At 43.5% G+C, this 23,153-nt stretch overlaps 1 protein-coding gene across 1 annotated transcript in view; it reads left to right on the forward strand.

The window, feature by feature from the left end:
• LOC138512237 (cytochrome P450 2B1-like) overlaps positions 1–23,153 on the forward strand; it is a 173,136-nt gene that overhangs the window by 45,620 nt on the left and 104,363 nt on the right. The gene's annotated exons all lie outside the window — the stretch shown is intronic.

Raw genomic sequence — 23,153 nt, forward strand, 5'->3', positions numbered from 1 at the left:
CTCTTTACTGGCCATGTAGTCTGGTTGCAGTTTTTGGAGTCGCATTGATAAAGGAAAATAATTTTTTTCGGGTGGCTGCGGGTGGAAGTTGCTCTTTGCTGGTTGATGTTCGACTGGGCTGGTGCGGAAAGCTCTTTCCCAGAGGGGAGGGCTCTTTGCTAGCGGGCGGTGGGTGTGCTTGTTTGTGGTATGGAGGTATTGCTAGTGGGAGATCTTTGCTGGTGGCGTAGCTCTGGTGTCTGCTGAGACTCATGGCCAGCAGAAGGGGTCTATGCGAGCAGCAGATGCTTGCTGGCCTTTCCCTTTCTCTTTTTCCCTCCCCCTTCCCTATCACCTACCATTTGTCTCCCATATAACTTTCCTCCATCATCCTCAGTTGTGATAGTTCTCTCTCTGTATACTGGCTTTAGCAAAGTTTTGAGAATAAAAGAAAATGTATACGGTAGGAAAAACCCTAATGTATCCCATACTGTGTTACAACGAGAAGGGAGCAGAAAGAAACGGAATGCATCCTAAAAAGAATAAAAAGGGCTACGACCAGGGTCATGAGCTATCTACCAGCCGGTACTCTGGAGAAGAAGCAAACTAAGTTTGCGGGGCTCAGAAGGGCATGCGCATGAATACATTCTGCAAATATATTGAAGGATATGTTTAAAAAAATGTAGGGTTCATGAACTGAACAGTATTACAAATGCCCTCTGTAAAAAAAACTAAATTGTTTGATAGGGATTAACTCTAACTGCTGTTATTACCGCAAATACTACAGCAACGGATATAATATAGTGATGTCACACTGTGCCACTTTTTATTTTATCTTCCTTGTGTAGTTGGAAAGACATGCCACTTTATGATGGGTTCCACACCTCCTCACGCTTCTTGCTTTTATTTTCTATGGGTTATGGGATACTTATTTGTTTTGAGTGTTCAATCATGCACCACCGGCAGAAAAGAGAAAGAGATGGAGGCAAATAGGAGGGAGTTAGGGGAAGAAGGGAAGCAGGCTACATTCACAGCTAGACTGATGGTCCCCTTCCTAAAATCAGATAACATTTGAGACAAATGTCTCACATGTTGCATTTTCAATAGGTGTCCTGCCCATGTCATGGTAGACATCAACCACATTATATGAAATTGTCCTGAGGAGGGAGGGTGACCGCCTAAATCAAACCAGAGTAAGTGCAATGCACTATCCCTATTCCCTTAGAACCCTACCCCTTGGATAGAGTAGGGACACCTAGGAAGTCCCTGATTGAGATTAGAGATCCAGAGTTTTAGGGAGCCATCAGCATAAGATGCTGTTAGACGTCAGGGGGTCAACATTCGATAGCACTAACACAGGGTTACTAACGGCTGGTAACAAGATGACAGAGGGAGCAGGACGGCCTTAGGCCCCACACATAACCAAATAAAAACCCTTAAACTGTCTCTAAGGACTCCAGAGTATTTTCTGTGCCACATGTGATACAGGATGGAAATCAGCATGTTGTAGCAGTACTGCCATCTGACACTATCCTGCCTTCTTCCATCCTGTACATTTTTTCTTTATTTTTCTCCATGAACATTTGATCAGATTTGCACGTCTACCCATCAGAATGTTTTCCCTCCCTGTGCCTGCCTACTCTCGCTGTCCCTGACTGCTGCCCCTTCACTCGCTTTGTCCTCCACACCTCCCTGTGTCCTTCTTTTAATGAGCTAAACTGCAGTATCACACTTGCTACCCTTCCCTTCCTTCCTACCCCCCTTTTTGGTGTTCCTCACCGCACCCCAACTTCCCTTATGCACTTACTTCACACAAGTCGCCAGTCCTCCCCATATCCTTCTGCTCCCGAAGGGCTCTTTCTGACACCTTAAAGCCACAGCCCCTTATTGCTACCTCTTCCAACTTCTGCTTCATGGAAAAGGAAAGGGGACTTGTTGGGACTTTATAGCATGCCGTTGGGAAAGTGTCCAACTTCAGTTCTTGAAGAGCTGCACTAACCCAACCATTCACGTAGAATCTGTCTGTCAAAATGCAGCATCCCAGTCACGAGACCTGCTGTTTGTGGATCTCTCTCATCCCACTCGATTGGTTTTTTCTAATACTAAAGCTTGTCCTCTTCTCTTCCCCTCCTGACTCTGCCTCCTCCTCCTCCTCTCTGTCTGGCTGTGATTTTGGTAACAATTTTTCTTCTACGATTTCTCTTCAGATTTCTAGTTCTTCTTTCTTGTCATCCACATCTTTATCATATCCCGTTGTCTGCACTTCTAGTGCTACTATGTCCTCCTTTGACTTACTTTATGACTCTGATACTGCTTCTTGCCGTATTTGTGCCCACCCTATTGCTGCCCTAGGCGATCCTCTCCCTTCATCTTTGATCCCTACTGTATATCCTCCCCTTGTGGACTATCTTACCTCTCATTTCAATCTTTCACTGCCTCCTTCCATTTTTCCTTCCTCTTTCAAATACGCTTCTGTGCTTCCGATTCTTAAGAAACCCTTGTTTGACCTCTCTCTCTGCTCTAACTATTGTCCCATCCCTCTCCTACCTTTTCTCTCCAAGCTACTTGAGCGCATAGTTTATATTCAAGTTCATAGTTTATATTCAAGTTCCTTCCTTTGTTAACTTACGCTCACTCCTTCCTTTTTTCCAATCTGGATTGCGACCTTCTCACTCTACTGAGACTACACACCTGGCTGTAACAGAATCTCTTCTTTCTGCACGCTTTCAGAAGATGTCTTCACTTCTCGTTCTCCTTGACCTGTTGGCCGCCTTTAATACAGTCAACCACTCTATTCTTCTTTCCTCTCTTTCAAGTGTTGGTTTTTGGGATTCTGTTCTCGACTGGTTTCAGTCCGATTTTACTGACCGCACCTTTTCGGTTTCTTGGTCTGGCCAGTCCTCTTCTATTTTACCTCTTTCTCACAGTGTTCCCCAAGGTTCGATGCTTGATTGACTTCTTTTTTCTCTATACAGCTCTCCCCTAGGGGCTGTCATATCGGCACATGGGGTTTCTTACCATTTGTATTTAGATGACTCTCAAATCTTTCTCTCCTTTTCATCCTCCTCAGACTCAATACACTAATCTCACTCTGCCTGTCTTCTTTCTATCCAATGTTGGATGTCTTGACATTATTTTACATCTAAACCCGTTCCAAATTGAGGTTCTTTTCTTTTCTTTCTCGCTTCTACTTTTCCTCCCCTTTAAGACCCCACTCCATTTCCTTTTCCCCTGCTTCCCTTCCTCTTGCCACTTCGGCCTGCAATGTACGTGTCCACTTTGACCCTGAACTGTCTTTCTCCTCCCACATATCCTTAATTTTGTGATCCTCTCGTTTTTCAACTCTTTAATATTCCAGACCTTGCACATTTAAAGAAAATCCCAGTAGACATGCAGGGCGAATTCCTTAGTTTATACACTCGACCTAAGAGAAATGCACTTGCCCCAAGGTGACTGGTCACAAAATACTTAACAGTGCTTTTTGTGAAATGGCGCATGTCGCCATAAGCACACTTCATATTTGGGGCAATGCTGTCAAGCATGCACTGTGAAACTTGCATTCGCCATTTACTGCGAACAAAGTATGTTTGCAGTAAATGAAAAATAGGTTTCTAACATCCCCCTACTGGCCAGCAAGGTTGAGTATCATGTAAATGGTACTAGGTCTTCATAAAAACTACTCACCAATGCTAGTGGGCTAGTAGATTTTGCGAGCCCTGAATTCGGAAAGGCCCACCGGTTCCTCAATTCCCATGCTTCTAAACTTCTTATCACCTCTTTAGTCGTCTCTTGTCTTTTCTATTGTTCTTGTTTACTATTGGTTCTCTGTGTCTATAGAATCTTTCCTCTTTGTTCTATGTGCTCCTCTTCTATTCATATTCTTTGTTCTCTATCTCCTAGGGACTGTATGTCCACTGCTCTGAAGCATATTCATTGGTTATCTTTTGATGCCAGACTCCGCTAGAAATTCCTATGTCTTGTCTTTATGGTTTTGCTCCTTCCAATCTTTCTGTGCTTATTTCTTTCTACTCTCCACCACATGCTCTTTGCTTACAATCTCTCTTCCTCCTTGTTGGCGCCTTAGGCCCTGTGCGCCATCTCGCTTCTGCTTTTTTTCCCTTTTGCCTCTTAAGCTCTGGAATGCTCTTCCTGTCTCTACGTTCTCTGTCCAGTTTCCCTCTCTTTAAATCTAAACTTAAAGATCACCCCCTTTCTTTGTGATTCTTTTAACTGATCGACCCATTTTGTACTGTTTGTATGCAAAGCGCTTAGGTGATAGGCACTATATAAATCAAATAACTAAATAAAGTTATACTGTTGGAAGTGGTCAAGTGAGTCCATAGGTCATGGGTGTAGTGATTGGTTCCGATGTCTGGTTTTCATTTTTGGTTGTAGGTCCAACTCCTGTAGTAGGGTCAGCTCCTGTAGTAGGGTCTGTGAGCAGAGTCCCTGGAGATAGCAAGGTGAAACAAACAGTGTCTTCAAGGTTTGAAGACATCCACAAGATGGCCCATAAAGAATTTGTCTCCAGAGATCATATTGACACTTCACAGAATGCTCTTTTCAGAACAGAGGACTACACTCAGTCACTGGACATAGAAGGGTATCTCGAAAAAAAGAACCGCAGTGGAAGTCCAGTGCAGGTTGGCCCAAGATAAGCAGATAAGCACAAGGCTTCTAGATGCGTCATCCTACATTTCACAGTCTGGAATGCAGATGCTTTCACCTTAATGTGAGGGGTCAAGGAAAGATGCAAACATGTATTCAATGTTTTCTTTTATTTAATGCGTGGATCATTATGAAAGATTGACATCTGGCGTCTCACCAGCTGTGAAAAGTCTCACCCGTCCATGCTTTTATGTATTGTTACAATTTTCGACAGGATAGTTTCCCAAAAATATATCAATGGAATTACTTCACTAAGTGACACACAGCTATGGTTCACACGCTGTTTGAATTCCTCAAAGGGCCATAGCTCGCAGGCATTATGTTAGAGCTGCCACTGAGTCAGTTTCGCAGTGCAGTGCTCGACTGTGACGATATACGTAGTCACATACAGGATTGCTTTGCATTCACAGGTGATCGAGCATATACAAAGTTTAATTCCAGTGCAGGGGAGACTGGGGGGGTCTAAAACCTGCATCTCTCCAGATGTTTTTGATTACAACTTACATGATCCCTTGCCATTGATTATGCTGGCTAGGACTGATTGAAATTGGTTGCATACTCCTTTTCTAGTGGATGATCACAGCCATTTACATCTGGCGATGGGGGAGGTTGTGTTAGGCATTCAAAACTGTCAAAGTATTTCTTGAGTGTCACAGCAGGCATATCATGCACAAAGAGTCTCACAGGGTGAAGAACATGTGAAAAAGCATGACACATGCTTTGTGTTCATCAGCAGTGACATTAGAGTCATTGTCCAAAAGCCAAATATAGCTGTCAGGAAGTTGGCAGTTTTCGCCACATTAGTCCAGATGTCTGCACCGGTGTGTCTCTTGCAATCAAAGCCTCGGATTCACAAAGTGGCTTTTGGGTGAATGTCATGCTGCTGCTGTAAAGACTTCTCTTGGTCACTAGAGGGGAAGGCAGCTCAATCTGCTGTTAGTCATGTAGTCAGTGCTTTGGGCACTCGCCCACATATCTATTGAAAAGTGAACTTTCCTACCGTCCACCCTTCTTCACCGAAAGAACTGCTGCATCATACAACTCTGATACACTCTGGCATGCTGAGTAATTCTGTGTGGGAATTTGCCAAAAGACCTCAGCACATCCTATAAGGTCCCTAAAATGTTTGCTTTCAACAAAGGCCTATGCCAAAAAGTCTACCAGAACAGTTATTGCCAATTTGGCTTTCAGTAGATGGTCATGGAGGTTTACAATGTCATTTCTGGCTGCACTCAAATAACTCGCTGAGATAGGGCGTTGGTATACCCATTTGTCATCCTGCTATTACTACAGATGTTCCTGTTACTGTGTGTACTTCAACACACTTCCTGCTTCCGGAGTGACAGGGCAGAGCAGTTCCAGCATGCTGCTGAGTGTTTGCTAATTCCTGGGGGGCTGCTGTTGTCTATAATGGTCCCATTCCTATGCATGATAGCACTTCATATGATCAACAATTGATAAGATATCGAGATTGGTTCCTGGATTTCCACAAACCACTATTTTGTGGCACAAAGTGCAGGTGGCAAGTTGCAGCTCTCGACCGTCAACAAAAACATCATGCTGAGAAGATACGTGCTGTGGGCCTGCAGAAACAACAGCAGGTGCCTTTACTTGACGACAGTCTACCCAACTAACACTTTGACTAGGTTTTGCAAAAGGAGTGTGTACTGAATGCATGCTTTGTGGAATATTCTTACTATAAATACATGCAGAGGTTTTGCTGACAGGCGCTGAGCCAGAGTTAGCTTTTTTCTATCTGTCCTTCTGGCTCACTGCTGGTGCTGTGGTTGGTTCACAGATTTGTCTCAGCCTTCTCTTCCAACAAGCTTGTATTAAGCCAATGTGGTGGTCATCGTCACCCTCACTAGATTCGTCATCACCATTGCCGTCATCTGATTCCTAGGCCAAAAAATGGTAGGGATGGATCGCAGTACAGTAGAGAAACATTCTGCACTTATTTCTTTCTTTTTTTTATTTATTGTGCAGTAGCCACAATTTTGACTCTGCACACTAAACAACAACATACATAGAAAAGGAATAAAATTAGGTCAATTTACACAGTCACATTTGCAATTAATCAGTCAAAACATTCAACTTATCATATTTTTACAGAAAGAAAGAAGAGCAAAAAAAGTTAAACATGAGTTACTAAATGAAAAAGAAAAAAAGACAAATCACATAATACACTACATATTACAAAAGTAAAAATGTAAAATGCTTCTGGACTAAGTACCTTTTCTACTCACCCTGGAATTGTCAATTAGCCATCAATTTTAGTTCCTTTAAAGTTCTGACGACCTCTACAGACAGAAAAGACTAATGCCTGAAGATGGTATACCCCAGAACTCATCGGTGTTTAACCAGCGTTCATCATGGACAAACCTACTAAATCTTCTGACCCTCATATTCCATGTGCCAGTGCACTTGGATAGTAGGTGTTTAATAGTCTGAACTTCATTGTTGTCACACTTATCACAGTTAACAGCGATCTCCCCTTCCTTATCTCTAGTAGCTAATATCTCTAGAGTAGCAAGTAGATTTAAACATAATCTCAGAAAAGATATTCTAGAATATGAATCCGATGACTTTTTTAAATAGGCAGGCACTACCGACAGTCGCTTTTCCGTCAATGTGAAGGAGGCTGATCTCTTAGCCTTCTTCATGTTGTCTATCGTGCCTATCCGGTCACACTGTTTCATCTTTTCTTTTGACTTTTAGTGGATTCTGAAGAAGAAGGTCAACACAGCACTCGGATCTGATCAATATCTCAGAAAATATTTGCTTAAATTTAGCCAAAAACGCATTATTTTCAGACTGCATCGCGAGGGCCACTTCCTCAAACAAAGAGCTCTTCGGAGGATCTAGAATTAATCTATAGAGTGCAATCCACTTCCATTCCATCCATCTAAGAGATGAAAGGCCTAGTTTGTATCGAAGGCAAACTATTGGGACACATTCTGCAAAGCTCTTCAAACACACTTCTTCAGCACAAAGATTAACAGTCCCAAAACAATAATGTCTTTCTTTGACTAGTCAGGTAGCTTCTCCTTCCCTACTCTTCTGGAATATAACAAACATACTGCAATTTCCCTTCAGTGTAAGCCTCTTCAGACACAATGTTCTGGTTCACCAAAGGATTTCACACTCTTGATTATCCCCTGAAAAATTTAACAAGGGTTTAGGGAATGATGCATTCACGCAGTCTCTTGGGTACTGTCTCTGTTTCCTTCTGGTTGTCTCTAGTTAAAGCTGGGATACTGCTTCCTCCAGTCATCCTTGTAGCCCCCGTAGGTTTTGCTGTGTCTCCGCCATGAGATGTAGATGTAGTTGGAGTCTCTTTAATTTGACAGGAGAGCTGATTTGTTTAATCTTCATCATTTCCCAGAGGCAATGTTAAGAGGGATCTAGCCACTCACATTCTTGGGGTCCTGATTTTTTCCCTCTTGCAGAATCTTTTTACTCCTCTGATCCTGCTCCTCGTTGATGCCTTGCCATGTGCCCATTCCTCATCACACCACCTTCTAATTTGTGTCTCATCGTCAACTGCTGGCTGGGGTTAAACATGCCCTCTTGTTACTTCCTGATCTTGCTACATACCACCTCACTAGCCTACTATACCTCTCCAACAATCATTTGAATAACTTTCACCATCAACTTCCTGATGACTTCCACCAACTAGTGATGACCTACACCTTCCAACTCCTGATGATATCCAGCAAATACCTCCTGATGAATTCCAATTGCCACCTCCCAATGACGTCCACCTATCACTTCCTGATGGCTGTTCCCCTCATCTTGTCTTCAGCCTCCTTCACTCTTACCAGTCTCTCTCCTATCTCCTTCCTTAGCCTTGTTCCTGAATCGCGAACCTGCTCCAAGCTCCTGCCGCACCCTTTTCTCCAAGCACACATACTTCTTATTCCTAGAATATTCCTTTTATAATACCCACCTCCCTCCCGATTTTGTATGTATCCAAGGACATGTGCCTCTGTATTGTCATTAGGGCTAGAGACTGTTTGGTTGTTGTGGCACTGCTTCCCTCCCTCAGGTGTAGCATATGTCCTAGGCAAGAATCTGCACCAAAGCATGGGTAAGGGTCCTTTGGCTTGGCCCGTAAAGTACCTCTTTGGCTGAAATGTGACTGTCCGTTGTGTGAGTTTCCTGGCCCCTTTGGTCCCCACACTTGATGACCCTAGAGTATGGCAAGGGGATTCATCACAGTGGGCTGGCAGCAGTGAAGTTTCAGACACAGACAAGTCACAGACGACATTAAAAGTAATTAGCCACCTCAACCAGTGTTTCAATGCTAGAGTACTTGTAGCAGTGGTAGATATACCACTTCTGGTTTCTTCCTGGTGCTTTGCTGTTCCATTTTTTATTGTGCATTTGGTTAACATTTTTAAAACCTTTCAAACAGTCAAAAACATCAATTCATCAAATTACACATACATTTAGAACTAGTGTAAACATTATTTCATTTACATTTACAAAACAAACAAAAGAAACAGCTCTTTGAGTGAAATAAATGACATTTTCATAAAAATTCATATTGATTAACATTCAAGAGGTACAATTACTTCTAAAAGTTCAAAGGTTGCAATTAAAAAAACTTTTTTTCATTCAGATTCAAAATGCGGATCCATAAATGGTCAGCCGGTATAGCCCCAAGGTTGTGGATACGTCTACCCAACTTCTCGTAACAGAGCTGGCTAAACCTGGGGCCTTCCACACATAGGTGTTCTAATGTCTCCTGATTGTGGTTACTGTAGCAACATAGTCTCAAGCTGGATGACAGGCCTTCTTGTGAACCTTGTACTGCCTTTGTTAAGTATAGATTAAATCATAATCTCATGGCCTTCATTCGGTAGTACCTAGACGGATGCTTTCTCAAATAGACAGACAAGGTATTAAAGCTTCAGGAAGTCCGCTTCTGAAGTCTACTGCTACTGCTGAGCTGCTATCTTGCCATGGATCTGTGTTGGAAGACTGAACACTCTGAAACTTGGACTCTGTTTGTTTAACTCTGCCCGCATTACCCATAATTCTATATCAACACAGAACACTTGCACTTGAGGAAGTCCGCTTCTGAAGTCTGCTGTTAGGCTGTTAAGCGGTTCAGCGTGTTCAGACTTCCGAGGTGTTTACATTAGCAGAAGCTTATTATCTTTACTATCCATCTAGGTTGCTTTTACCTTCTAACGTATGCGAGATTCGATCTACACCCGAAAATCCGATATGCCTTCACATATGGTGATCACTCGTGCTTCGGTCCTTTTAAGACCAACGCCGCCAAGACCATCGCGGACCATTGCGCTTAAAAGAAAACTCAGTGGTAATCCAGCTACTGCTCTGGAGAAGAAAGTCGTGTCAGGAGAGATTCATGAGTTCTGTCAATTACGCAGTGACACGATTGTTAACCCTTAACCCTAATTGGGAACCTGTTGATTCTCTTATCATAGATGCAACTATAAGTAATTGTGTCCCTCGTATGGATGACTTTCACCCACTTGCTAATGTTTCAATCTCTGATTGTCAGATGGCTTCTATTACTGAAAAACCAGGTCGCTCTTTGTCTCCTTTGGTTGAGATTAACAGACTACGCTTACAACCCAGTGTGATTGCTTTAGAACATGGCGCTGCTTCTTATTGTCCCAGCATTGACACGGGCGATCGAAGCGCGTCACGCAGGGTGTCAATATGAATGTGACAATATGAATTGTAATTTAATTATTGGTCCTTGTACTATAGCTGACACGGGCTCCATTTGCATATTGCAAGCATTATTTTTCCGTCCCCGATAGCCAAGGATGTTGAATAATAGCCTTTATCAATCACCCAGTTTATTTGAACATCCAGCTCATATTTCTGCTGATTTACTGGCATCCTTTATTCAGCCAACACCACGTAGACCGTCTTTACCAGTCGGTTCTCAGGCTATGGGGTTGGGTCCCTCCATTAAAACTGATAATTCCTTAATAGAAATAACGCTATATGCCATCAATAGATCAATTAGTTCTATGTTGAAACTGTTTGAAACCCTAGAGGCGAAAAGTGCACATCAATCTAAGCAATTAGACTTTTTGGTAGCCAGAGGAAAACATCACTACAGCAAGCCCCCAGATACATTGTCAGTTCCTCGTGGTGCTGATTCCAGTTGTTATATGGTAAATGGTTCGCCCAGAGTCAATCACTGTAAGCTCTTGGCTCAAATGTCAAACAATAGTGTACTTCCCTCCTTTACAATCATTATTCATCCAATCGAAAGAATGGAGGGAGTTCTATCTTTACATCCTATTTCAAATCCTGTTGGTTGTGATGTTGACAACTCCCTATCGGAGACTGACCCTGTGAAGGCTGCTGTTTATAATATATTTGACTCACCCACCAAAGTGGACAAATAAAAGCTAAGTGTATGCCGAAAAAGTCTAAAAATCAAGTGGCCCACCCTTCTAATATCACTTCTAATGTCAGACAGTTTGTGAGGCAAATACAACTGCTTAAAGTTCCTTGCCAGAAAGCAGGGCATGCCATCCGTCTAAAAATACAGAAATATCGCAAAGCAGAGAAGAGCCGACGCTACTGAGAGCACCATACTCGATAAGGAGTATGAACCTCTCAATGAGTTGCTCGAGGTGATTAATAAACTGTCTGAAGCACCCAAACCAGTGGAGCCTTTGGTAACTCCTCCTGCACCCAGGGTCGTACAGAATCATACCCCCTGTATAACATCTCAGAAGAAAACAGAGGGACATTCCCTCTGCTAAGAACACCATTAACTCTGAATTGAGCATGGCTCCTTTGCCCTCTTCAAGTATTGGGTCTCTTCCGCCAAAGCACTCACCAACTGACACCATATTATGTTCGAGCTGAGATTCAATGATCTATAGAAGTGTACCTCGAGCATAAAGCTTCAACCCTGGTTGAACACTATATGCTCCATCCACCTGCAATACCTCCTGTTTTATCACATAGAGCTATCCCCACTCACTTACCCTTTGCCTGTGAAAGGGGTCCACTGGCTGCTAGAACCAGTACTAAACAGAATTCAACCATGACTCAGCATGTTAATAACCTGATGAATTTCAATAAATCTAAACATGCTTTATCTTTCAACAAGTATCGCCGTATTATATTGAAATGTTGCCCAGCCCCCTTCCCTCCATCTATCAAGATCGTGTGTGTTAACAATTCTGAGTGATGTTGATGGTTTACAGGATATTACATATCCTGACATCACCCAGGTCGAATTTTTAGATGAGGAAGATTGGTCAGTGGTCAGAATCTGGGTTTCCTCTAGTGTTATACGAAATGTATTGTGGCAAGCCAGGATGGTACTCTTTGCAATGGGTTTCCTCCTGGCCGTAGATCCCACATCCCAAATTGATTCCAATGGATTAGATATTGACAATGTCAACTGTTCTACTTCTTTAGTAAGGAAGCTGATATCAGCAAATCATGATATGTCACACATAAGAACCATTCTAACATGCAAATAGTCAACACTAAGGCTCACAGATGGACAACAAACCAATGACCACCACTGGAATGCAAAACTAATGTATATACCCTAGAAAGTTGGAATACTCGTGGATTTTCGCATTTGATGACAGACAATGTTTCTTCTATTTCGTCTTATAACATAATGGCCTTACAGGAAACTTGGCTGCTTTGTGGAGTGGCTTTGACTTGGTCCTGAACCCTGCTAGAGCGGGTCCAAACGGCCGTCCTTCATCAGGTCTTTTGATAGCTGTAAATTGTCAGTGAAGGGTTCCAACTTAGTCTGTGGGCTGCACCAAGCCACTATTTACAATTAGTTAAAATACAATATGATGTGGGCACTATTGCGCTCCTCAATGCTTATCGTAACCCAGTGGCATTGGCTGACGTACGTAAAACTCTTCACTGATTTAAGTTCTACTCAACATGATCTTACAGGCCCCTGAAATTACCAACACATTTACAGCTGGCAATTTTAGTTTAAAATGTTTACCGGGTTCTAAAGGTGGAAGTATTCAGACTTGTCTCAAGTGGAAGAGTTTGATGGAAAATCGTAATCTGATTATGCTTAATGGTGCTGTAGAGGGTGACATTGCACCTAAAAATACATGGCAGAGAGGCAAAACCAGATCAACAATTGATTATGTATTCACTGATATGCACACATTTTCTCAAATCTCTATATTTGAAATAATTGATGAAGTGCAAACTGATCATGAGTTGTTGTTAGCCGGAATCCTAACTTCTTTGTTTCATCTGTTAAATGCAACAAATTCGACTCATGTTTAACAGTAACTAATGCGAGAACTATATTTCGTTGGACCGATCACTCTCTAGGTGCTCTCAAACATCGCATTGTGGATACCTTTTCTTCACCTGGCTGGACTTATGAACCCTATACTTCAGCTTTACAATTATGTAAAATACACTCTGGCACACGTACCCATTAATACTTTATTCCTAAACATAACTACAATCTTGAAATTCAACGGTATAGAGCTAGGTTTAATAAACAAAAGCGACAGGCCTCACATTTACCTCCTCCTTTAAGGACTGCCATAATTAGATCTTTAAAATGCAAATATAGAAATCGAGTCAGGTTTCAAAGAGCAATTCTCTACAAACATGATGGAGAGACTATGCTACAAGCTATAGTCTCAAAGAATCTATCAAATATATGGTCTCTATTAAACACCGCAAATCATCAGAGACAAATGCTGGCTCAAATTAACTGTGTATTGGAGAGAACTTGGATTGATTATTATACTTCCCTCTATGCCGTACCAAATCAACTCCACCAAGGTAATGCTGTGCCTGCAGTGAACTTCCATCAAATGGAAATCCTTGAGGAAGACATTCTATATTTTGTCCAAAAATCAAGCATTTCCAGGGCTCCTGGGCCAGATGGGCTTAATAACTTAATGTTTAAGCAGACTCCTCAGATGTGGGCTAACATTCTATTTCATATCTTTGCCCTGATTCTTCAAACTAACACGATCCCTTAGTCCTGCTGTCGTTCTATTATCGTCCCGATTTTCAAGAAGGGCGGTCGGTCTAATCCCACCAACTATAGACCAACCGCCCTCTTGGACGCCCCAGGGAAACTTTTCGCTCGTTTTATTTTGAGGGACTTTAACAGGTGGACCAAGGAGCATTCCAAACGAGATCCCTGTCAAACAGGATTTATCTCAGGTTTAGGAACCTCAATTAACCTTTTAACGATCACTGCTATTAACCATCATCATGCCATTAAGCAGCTCCTTTATCTTGTCTTCATCGATTTACGAGCTGCCTTTGATTCGGTATCTCGTGAAATCTTAGTCTGGAATCTCAAGCAAGAGGGATGTCCATTATACATTGTATCCCTAATAAGTGCATTAGACACGAACACTCTTATGCAAGTGAGACTGACTGTACAGGGTAACCTATCAGAACCGATTAAAACATACAGAAGACTGAAGCAGGGCTGTGTTCTTGCTTCGGCTTTTATTTCTTTTTGGCGGACATTGTACATGCGTTTGATAAAGTTTTGGGAGATCCTCCCAAACTATCATTTAAAGCTACCCCAGCCTTACTTTATGCTGATGATCTGATTTTACTTTCCAAAACTCCCCGAAGCCTTCAAAATCTTTTGGACGGTCTTTCAATTTATGCCCAGGATAACTTAATGATGATTAACTTAGGGAAAACCAAAGTTATGACAATTCATCTTAATGTGAAAACCAGTATGAAATCTCATGAATGGACAGTACAAGGGCAATCACTTGAGAAAGTCCATCAATATATGTATCTGGGCATTAGTCTTTCCATACTTAAATCTCAAGCACATTGGGCCAAATTAAATGACAAATTGGGTCATATGATATCTCAGACATCCATCATTCAAGCAAGGTTTGGAAAGTTTTCTGTATGCCCTGCGCTGAATTATTTCCGCCAAAAGGTTACCCCTATTCTACTCTATGGATCAGAAACACAAGAACTAATGCCTGAATCTCTTTGGAGCAAATTAGAGCGTGTTTTCTGGAAACACTGTCTAGGTTTACCGAATTGTATCCCAATTCCCTGGATTAGACACGAATTGGGTTTAATTTCGCTGTACACGCATCACCTTTGGCAAATTGTTAGCTTATTTCGGAAGTGTATTTTAACAACTGACATGACCATGCTCATAGGCGTTCTGTCTAATTACATTTTTTCAAGCAATGATCCATACATCCGTAAATGGCATCGAGTGGCACTTAATGCCCTAGCTGATGCTGATGTCTCTCTCAAGACACTTCTTGAAAATCCTGTTAGAGCTAAACAAAAATGTTCACGCGTGATTGGATCAGAAATATAGAACGTTGCTTACAGTTTCAGGATTTTAAAGGCCATTTTCAATCCTATTAAAAATACAATGAAACTGAGCCGTACTTAATCAAGTCACCATCAACAACTGAATGATCGGAATTCTTATGCCTCAGGTTTAACCTGTGGCCAACAAGGGAGATACTGGTCAAGCGTAAAATAATTTTCCCACAAGATAATTTCTGTAGATATGGTCAAAGGAAAACACAACCTGAATGTGAAGTTCTTAGAGATAAGCAAATTCAATACCTGAAGCCTACCCTTTCAAACTACAGAGAAATAACCTCTGAAATGCTGTGGCGGCTAATTTTCGATAGCACGAATATATCTTTAAGAATCAACTCAATTAGCCTTCTGAATGAGTTAAAACTACATGATAAGGCTTTGACTGATGATGACGATTAAGTTTAATTTATCTTTTTTACTAATGATAAGTTGAATAAAAAATTCTTGTGCAGTACCATCAATTTTAAAGGGATCAATGTCTAGTGATGAGTTGGTTAACTAATTGAGTAATTCACATCTGCTGTTTCTATTTTAGGATTTTTGATGTAATTAATTTGATTAATTTTGATCCTTTATTGAATTGATTTTGATCTTTTATTGAATTTATTGATCTTTGACACAATGCTGTAAAAGTATGTTTTTTTAATTTTGTAACATTGGGAAAAGACAAATTCCTTTTTTAAAGTTGATTAATTTCAGCTAAATAAAAAAAAAAAGAAATTAAAGCTTTTCATGTTGTGTTGAAAGTGGTAGTTGAAGCATTAGTAGTTCATCAGAATAGACCTGTTCTTCAGCCTTTAACTAGTAGAAAGTTTACTTTTCACCTTGGTAGGGTTGCTGACTAGTTCAACAGCAGAGGAATCGATCCTTGTTAGTATCAGCTCACAATTGTCCCTCAAGGCTACTAGTGGCTTATAGATTGCTCGATTGAGTTCATGACCCAATGTATAAAGATGCATGTGGGGAAGCTAGAATTAAGGTATACATTTGTAGCATTTTACATTCAACCAGACAGCCAGCAGGTATGAAACCCAGTTCATGCCGCCATTGGAAGAGAATTTGGCAAATGCAGTGCCTTTCTCCACAGGAGGGCCTCTAGCGATGAACAATCTATGTTGATTCCCAAGTTCTCCGTGCCATAAATCAGGCCTGGCAAGATCTTTTGCCTGTACAATTTCAGCATGGGCTGCATCGAGTAGCACCCAAATTCCATCCAAAAACAAAATAAATGTTCCTTCACGAACCACCTTTCACAGTTAAAAAAATAGAAGAAAAAAAACGCATAGATCTACTTTATATTTTGTATCCTCTACTGGCAGGTCCTCTTAATATACAAAGCTAGATCAAGCTGCAAAACAAAACATCAATAACAGCGCCTCATTCAATACCAGCTGTTAAAGCCCTGATGAAAGTGGTCTTCTCCCCACTGAAACCGGTCGGCTCATCTTTACACTGTATCTGTGCTGTAAAACTGGATAAAAAAACGCCAGACTACAGTCTGATCTCTCCACAGAATATAGGACAGATCAAGGAATTCTGCTGTGCACTGAAGTCCAAGGGACAAAATAAAATGGCACTTCATGCATGAGGGTAGAAAAGGAATCTATACGAGGACTCTGGTCCATCATTTATTATCTATACCCACCTACAGACACCATGGTTGCATGGTAAAAACACTACGATACCAACCAGGGAACCGTGGGCTTTTAAAGAAAATCTTTCCTCTATAGAAACTGAATAAAGCTACGAAGTGTTTCATTTAGAGGACAGTCTTTTATGACAAAAAGGCAATAATACTTGACCAAATATTGGTTTCTCAACAAATCATTGAAGAATAAAAACAACTGAATCATAATGTGGAACTATCATATTTAAGGTAAGATTTGGGTGCTAGACTACCCTTTAGGTCCAGTACGTGGATACCCCCAGTTCTACATTGCTGCCTGAGCAGCGCCAGATTGCTTGGAAATTATACACTAGCATCAAATAGTCACTTAGGTGGGTGGCCCGTATTTCTAGAGATCCACCCCTATCTAACAATTCCGAAGACAGAAAGACATATGGGGTAATTACAAGGTTGGAGGTAACCTTGACTGCTCCGGCACCTTTACCGGCGCTGTTAACCCCTTACCGCCAACCTTGTAATGACCCCCATAGTCCATGGTTGATCGCTAGAGATTATTGTGCCATGATAAACTGGGCGGAATGCCAGGCTGTAATACTCTGTTCAAGAGAGACAGATCCTATATCTGGAGTTCTTTGGAGATCCGACTCCCATTTTGCTGTTTTTTGGCTGACAACCCCAACTGATCTTGTTTTTGGTATCAGAACTGCTCGAGACATTCTGCGTTGAAATTACCAACAACTATAACGTGGCCCCCTTGCTCCGGGGATTCACTGAGCATTGACTAACAAAAATCAGACAGTAAATCATCCAAAGTTACACGGTCAGGATTAAAGTAAACATTAAATAGGAGACACTTAGTTACGATTTTAGTTACGTCCAGTCTCTTCCAAGACAGAAGGGTAATTAACATGTCTCATCTTGATGAATTGATTAAATTAACTTCAAGGTCCTTGGTTAGGTTTAATAGCTGTTAAAAGCCCGCTGTTAGGGCGGCCTCTTTCACCCTGTTTGGCCTTAGTTGCAAACACCTCATAGCCATCCATAATAGGGACATCGCACATTAGGGTTTCCTGTAAACAAAAAATATGAAAAGCACTTAGACATCTTTGTTACTAGAATTTTTTTTTTTTTTAATCAAACTATTTTATTGATTTTCCACATACATTACAAACAGTACATTTACTGATAAACTCTCTGTGTCCTCACTCTCCTCTTGCACCTTGGCCATCAGTAGACCAGACTTGAACTCTGAGTCACTGGCAGTGTTGAGCAATGTTCTATTGGTGTTTTGCTGTTTCGCAGTTTACTCACAGGTGCGTATACCGGGCTAGGCAATAGCCCAGTCAGTGAAAGTCTTCCCATTTTTGCCATATTTTACTTGCTTTTTCAGGGCAACCTCTTGCGGTGTACACCCGGTGTTCCATTGCGGCGCATATGTCCAGATCCGTAACACGCTGGTCGAAACTGGGAGTGACTTCCGAGCCCCATAGCTGTGCAATGTTCCTTCAAAGTACTGACTTGGCAGTTGACAGAAATAATTTTTCATATCTTGACAAATCACTCTTGTCCTCCACACCCAGCAATAGCTGCTTTGGTTCTCTTGATATTGTTTTGCCCATGACCCTAGATAGTTTGTAGCAACATGCCTGCCAATATTGTTTTATGTAGTCGCATGCCCATAAAATGTGAAAGAAGGTGACTTCCTCGTGTTTACAGCGTGAGTCTGAGACTTTACCCCACCGGAAGAGGGCCACTCTCTGGTAGTAAGTTTGGTGTAGGATCTTAAGCTGGACAAGCCGGAGTCTGGATGAAATTGCGGCCTCCTTGGGGTACATCAGTGCAGCAATCCAGTCTTTTGGTTGTAGTGCTCCTATATCTCGTTCCTATTTGGCCTTAAGGGTAACTTATTCCTGTGTGGCAAAGGAGGTGATCGCATTATACATGTTTGGGGTGACTTTGTGTTGGATCTGCTCCGGGATTATGTTGCGTTCCATCGGGGTGTATGCGGGCATATTATTCATGTCTGGGAGATGGGTTCGTAGAGTGTGTTTTATTTGAGTGTAGTGGTATTGTCTTGTTGGTGGGAGAGAGAATTCGGACTGTAGAGTTTCGAATGTGACCATCTTGCCCTCCTGTATGATGTCTTTGATTCTCATTACCCCGTGTGTTACCCAGGCAGGCCATCTAGGGAGCTTGTTAATTTCTGGGAGACATCTGTTGTTCCACAGTGGTTGCTCAGGTGTCAGTTTCATGTCCCAATCCATGTACTCATGTGTCTCTACCCAGATTTGTGACAGGTGCGCTAGCATGGTCAGGGGAGCTGCCCTGTTCAGGTTGCGGTTTAGGAGTTTGACGGGGGGCAGTCCCTTGCTGGTGTTTATTGCTCTGATGCGTGGCAGTGTTGCGTCCCCATGTAGCATGTCGTTCACGGCTGCCATCTGGCTGGCCCAGTAGTATGTTTGTAGTCCGGGCAGTCCAATTCCACCCTCCCAGATGGACCTTTGGAGTGTGGCAAGTGCTATACGCGGGAGACCTCTGCACTATAACAGTTTACGGAGGGCGCAGTCGATTTTTCTGGAACTCAAGCATTGGGATATATAGCAGGGCATTCTGTAGAATGTACAGGAAGCAGGGCAGGGCAATCATTTTGAAAAGGGCCGCTCTGCGCAGTAGAGTTAGCGGTAGCGAGGCCCAGAGACGCCTGTCCTCTACGAATCTCGTTGTAATGGGATGTAAATTCGCGGGTATGTAGTCTGTGAGACTATTTGTGATCTGTATGCCTAGGTACTTGAATCGCGTTGTTTCAACTCGGTATGGGCAGTTTACAGGGGTTATGTCGTTTGCCCTCCCTATTGGGAATAATATAGATTTGGCCCATTTGACGCGTAGTCCACTGAAGGCCCCATACCTCTCTAACAAGTATGTGATTGCGGGACATGAGTTGACCAGGTCCTTCAGGTAGATTAATAGGTCATCTGCATACAGTGAGACAAAGCCCTCCCAGAGACTTCCTCAGCAGCGTTGCGAGGGGGTCTATCGCTATTGCGAAAATCATGGCTGATGAGGGACAGCCTTGCCTTGTGCCCCTCCTTAGGGTGAAGGGTTCTGACCGCCAGCCGTTGACTCTAGTTCTCGCCCTTGGACAATTGTACAGGAGTTTTACCCATGTAATGAACTGGTGACCAAATCCCATACGGTGCATTATTTCCCATGTGGCCCCCCAGTGCACCGAGTCGAAGGCTTTTTCGAAGTGGATGGCGAGCAATGCCAACAGATCCTGGAGTCTGTCAGCACTTTCTAAGGCTCAGTGTAATCTGTATAGGTTCATTCGGGTTGACCTCTGTGGCATGAAGCCGCATTGGTTCGCGTGGATCAGGGATGAGACGACCGATTGCAGTCGGTCAGCTAATACCATTTATGAGTGAGATGGGTCTATATGACCCGCAGTTTTCGGGGGGTTTGTCCGCTTTGGGTAGCACTTTATGGTGGCTTCTCTGAGGTCCGATGATAGGGAACCCAAGTCTTGCGCGTTCTGGTACATACGCAGTAGGTGTGGGGCAATCTCATTCGCCCCTATCTTCTGCCATAGTTTGGTTGGGAAGCCATTCGGGCCGGGGGATTTCCCGGGTTGGAGTCCCTCCATGGCTGCTATTACTTCCTCTTCAGTGATATACTTATTGATTTGTTTATGGGGGAGAAGGGTGCCCTGTATAGGTTAGCATAGGTTGTGGCAAAGCCCTCCGCTATATCGCTGTCCGCTGTTAGTGGGTCAGAGTCACCATTGCTGAGTCGTCTAACATGGATGTGCCCTTCGTCCCTGTGTTCTAACCCTGCCAGCATTTTGCCAGCTTTATCCCCAGTCTCACACACTCTAGCGCAATGAGCTCTGTGCACTTGCCTGGCATTGTCCAGGGCTATGTTTTGGAGGTGTTTCTATGCCAATGTCAGTGCCTGGTGTATTTTGGGCGTGGCCTGCGACAGGTGAGCCTCTTCTGTGCGTTTAACCTGCTGTTTGGCTTAATGCAACGTGGCAAGATGCTTTTTCTTGTGCGCAGTTGTCCAAGAGATGATGTCGCCACTTAGCACTGTTTTATAGGCTTCCCACAGGATTCCCGGGTCGGCTACGGTCCCCGTATTTAGTTCAAAGTATGTTTTGGTGGTGTCTTGGATCTTTTCTACCAGTCCCGGGAATCCCAGGTAATAATTATTTAAGCGCCAGCATGGGGGGGGATTTGTTCTGGAGGTGCTGATTTCTAAAACCAGAGGGGAGTGGTCAGAGATTCCTCTGGGGAGTAGATGCGCCTCGCATATTTTATGTGTGTCTATAGATGTGATGAAGAAGTAGTCTAGCCTCGAGAGTGAGGCGTGGGCCGCAGAGTGGTAGGAGTATTCTCTATGGTCCGAGTGCACTGTGCGCCAAGCATCCTGCAGTCCTAGGGCGCTATGGTGGGATTTCTACCTCGTAGATGTGTTCGGTCCAGTTCTACGTTCATGACCTCGTTGAAGTCGCCTCCCATCACTATGACTTCCGATGTGTCCCGAGTGATCAGGGGAGAGATGTCAGTGAGTAGCGCGGGTAGCAGGGTTGGCGGCGCATAGACTGCTAGCAGTGAAATAGATTGTTCCCATAGTGTCCCTGTTATGTACGTGTATTTGCCCCCCCCGTCCTGGGTGACCATAGTTAGATGGAGGGGGAGTTTTTTGTTAATAAGTATTAGTATGCCGCGGGATCCCATGGTGAAGCCGGCGTGGTTGCCGTTCAAAGGTTTGTGCGTTTGAAGAAAGAGCAGTTTGTGCCTGCTTGGTGCGTCTCAGTCAAGAATGCTATGTCTGGCATGTGCCTATTCAGAAGTTGCACAACTAGGCGCCGCTTGATCCCGTTACCTAGCCCATTCACATTCCAAGTAAGGCACCGAAGGTTCCTAGTGGTAGCGCTACGTCTGGCCATGCTACGGCGGGGCGGAGGGGTTGGGGGTTGCAGCATTTATGATGAGGTGCCTTTGTGTCCTACGTGCTGTATTAGGCCATTTGGTTGGTTCTGACTATATCCGGTGTTCCTGCTGAGTAAACAATATTCAGGTGTTGTCATTACGCCTGTGAATTCGAGCATGTGCCGTGGTTGACTGATCGCTAAGATGCCTAACGGGGTTATTCTCTGTGCCTGCTGCCTTGTGACACACCCACCCTCCCTCTATCCCTCCCTGTACTCCCCCCACCCCACCTAGAAGCACCTGTAGCCCGAACTGTGCACCAACCGGGTGCATATCTTAAAACCAAAACATTTTTGGAGGTAGCGGGGAGCTTACGCCAACCGCGAGTGAGTTACCGTCATCCTATGGCGGCCGCCTGTGCGTGGTCACCTTTGTTCTGTGATGTACTTGAGAGCAGAGTCCTTGCGGTAGCCCTCATCCGGTCCCTTCTCCAACTGGGCTGTCTTGTGACAATGCAGGGTGGTCGTAGTCCTGTGGGTTTTGCTGTGGCGGAGGGTCGGCCTTGCCCGGCATCTGCCTCGTGGGTCCTCTTGGGGATCTTTGGTGTTCCGGCATGTTTAGGATTTGGGTTTCCATCCAATCCCAGGCTTCTTTTGGTGAGTAGAACAAATGGGTGGTTCTTCCATGGTGCACTTTGAGTAGCGCTGGAAAGACCAGAGCGTATTTCATCGAAAGGGATTGCAGTTTCTTCTTGACTGAGTCGAAGGATTGACAAGCCTTCTGGACCTCCCTAGTGTAGTCCGGATAAAATCCGACCCAATGGCCGTTAAATGTGATGGGACCAGTGGCACCGGCCATCTGGAGGATTGTGTCTCTATCCCGGAAGTTCATTCGTTTTGCAATTATTGTTCGTGGCTGTGCGCCAGGGATGGGCCGTCCGGTGGGCACGTTCAATGTAAAAAAACATAGAGAATTTTTTTGGAGCGAATACATTGGTCAGCCAGTCTTCCAGGAAGAGCTTGACGCTGGGGCCCTCTTCTCTTTCGGGAATTCCAAGAATTTGAATATTGTTCCTCCTCGCACGCCCCTCGCTATCTTCAGCTCTGTTTTCAAGTTGTGTTACTTTCTGGGTTATGGTGGCAAGCTGTTTGTTCATCTGTCCTAAGGTGTCTTCTGAGATGGAGATCCTCTGTTCTGTTTGTCCCACCCTCGAGGACAGGTTGTGGAGGTCCTGCTGTAGAAAGGACACCCCTGTAGTTAGGCCCCCTATTTTCCCTCCGAGGGACGTTTGCGACTGATCTCTGTCAGCAAGATGTTAAGTTCATCCTCTCCTGTCCCCTCCTTTTCGGGAGTTGTGGCTGGGGGTCGCTGGAGGGGCTCAACCGTAAAGGGGTCCATCTTGCTCTGGAGGGTCTGTCTTTTTGCTTTGTCTTTTCCCATACCGTTGCCCGGTGCAATGAGTGGTGTGACGTTGATCACTTGTGGTTCTTGGCGTGTAGACCCTTCTGTGACATTGCTCATTCCTTAGGGTTGACCTGATGCACTGGGTCCAAATGGTTCATTTCAGTCTCCTGCTGAGACCCGGCGTCGAGGGCTGT

The sequence above is a fragment of the Ambystoma mexicanum genome, chromosome 1p (assembly GCF_040938575.1).
Source record: "Ambystoma mexicanum isolate Mex_15411 chromosome 1p, UKY_AmexF1_1, whole genome shotgun sequence".
Lineage (NCBI taxonomy): Eukaryota > Metazoa > Chordata > Amphibia > Caudata > Ambystomatidae > Ambystoma > Ambystoma mexicanum.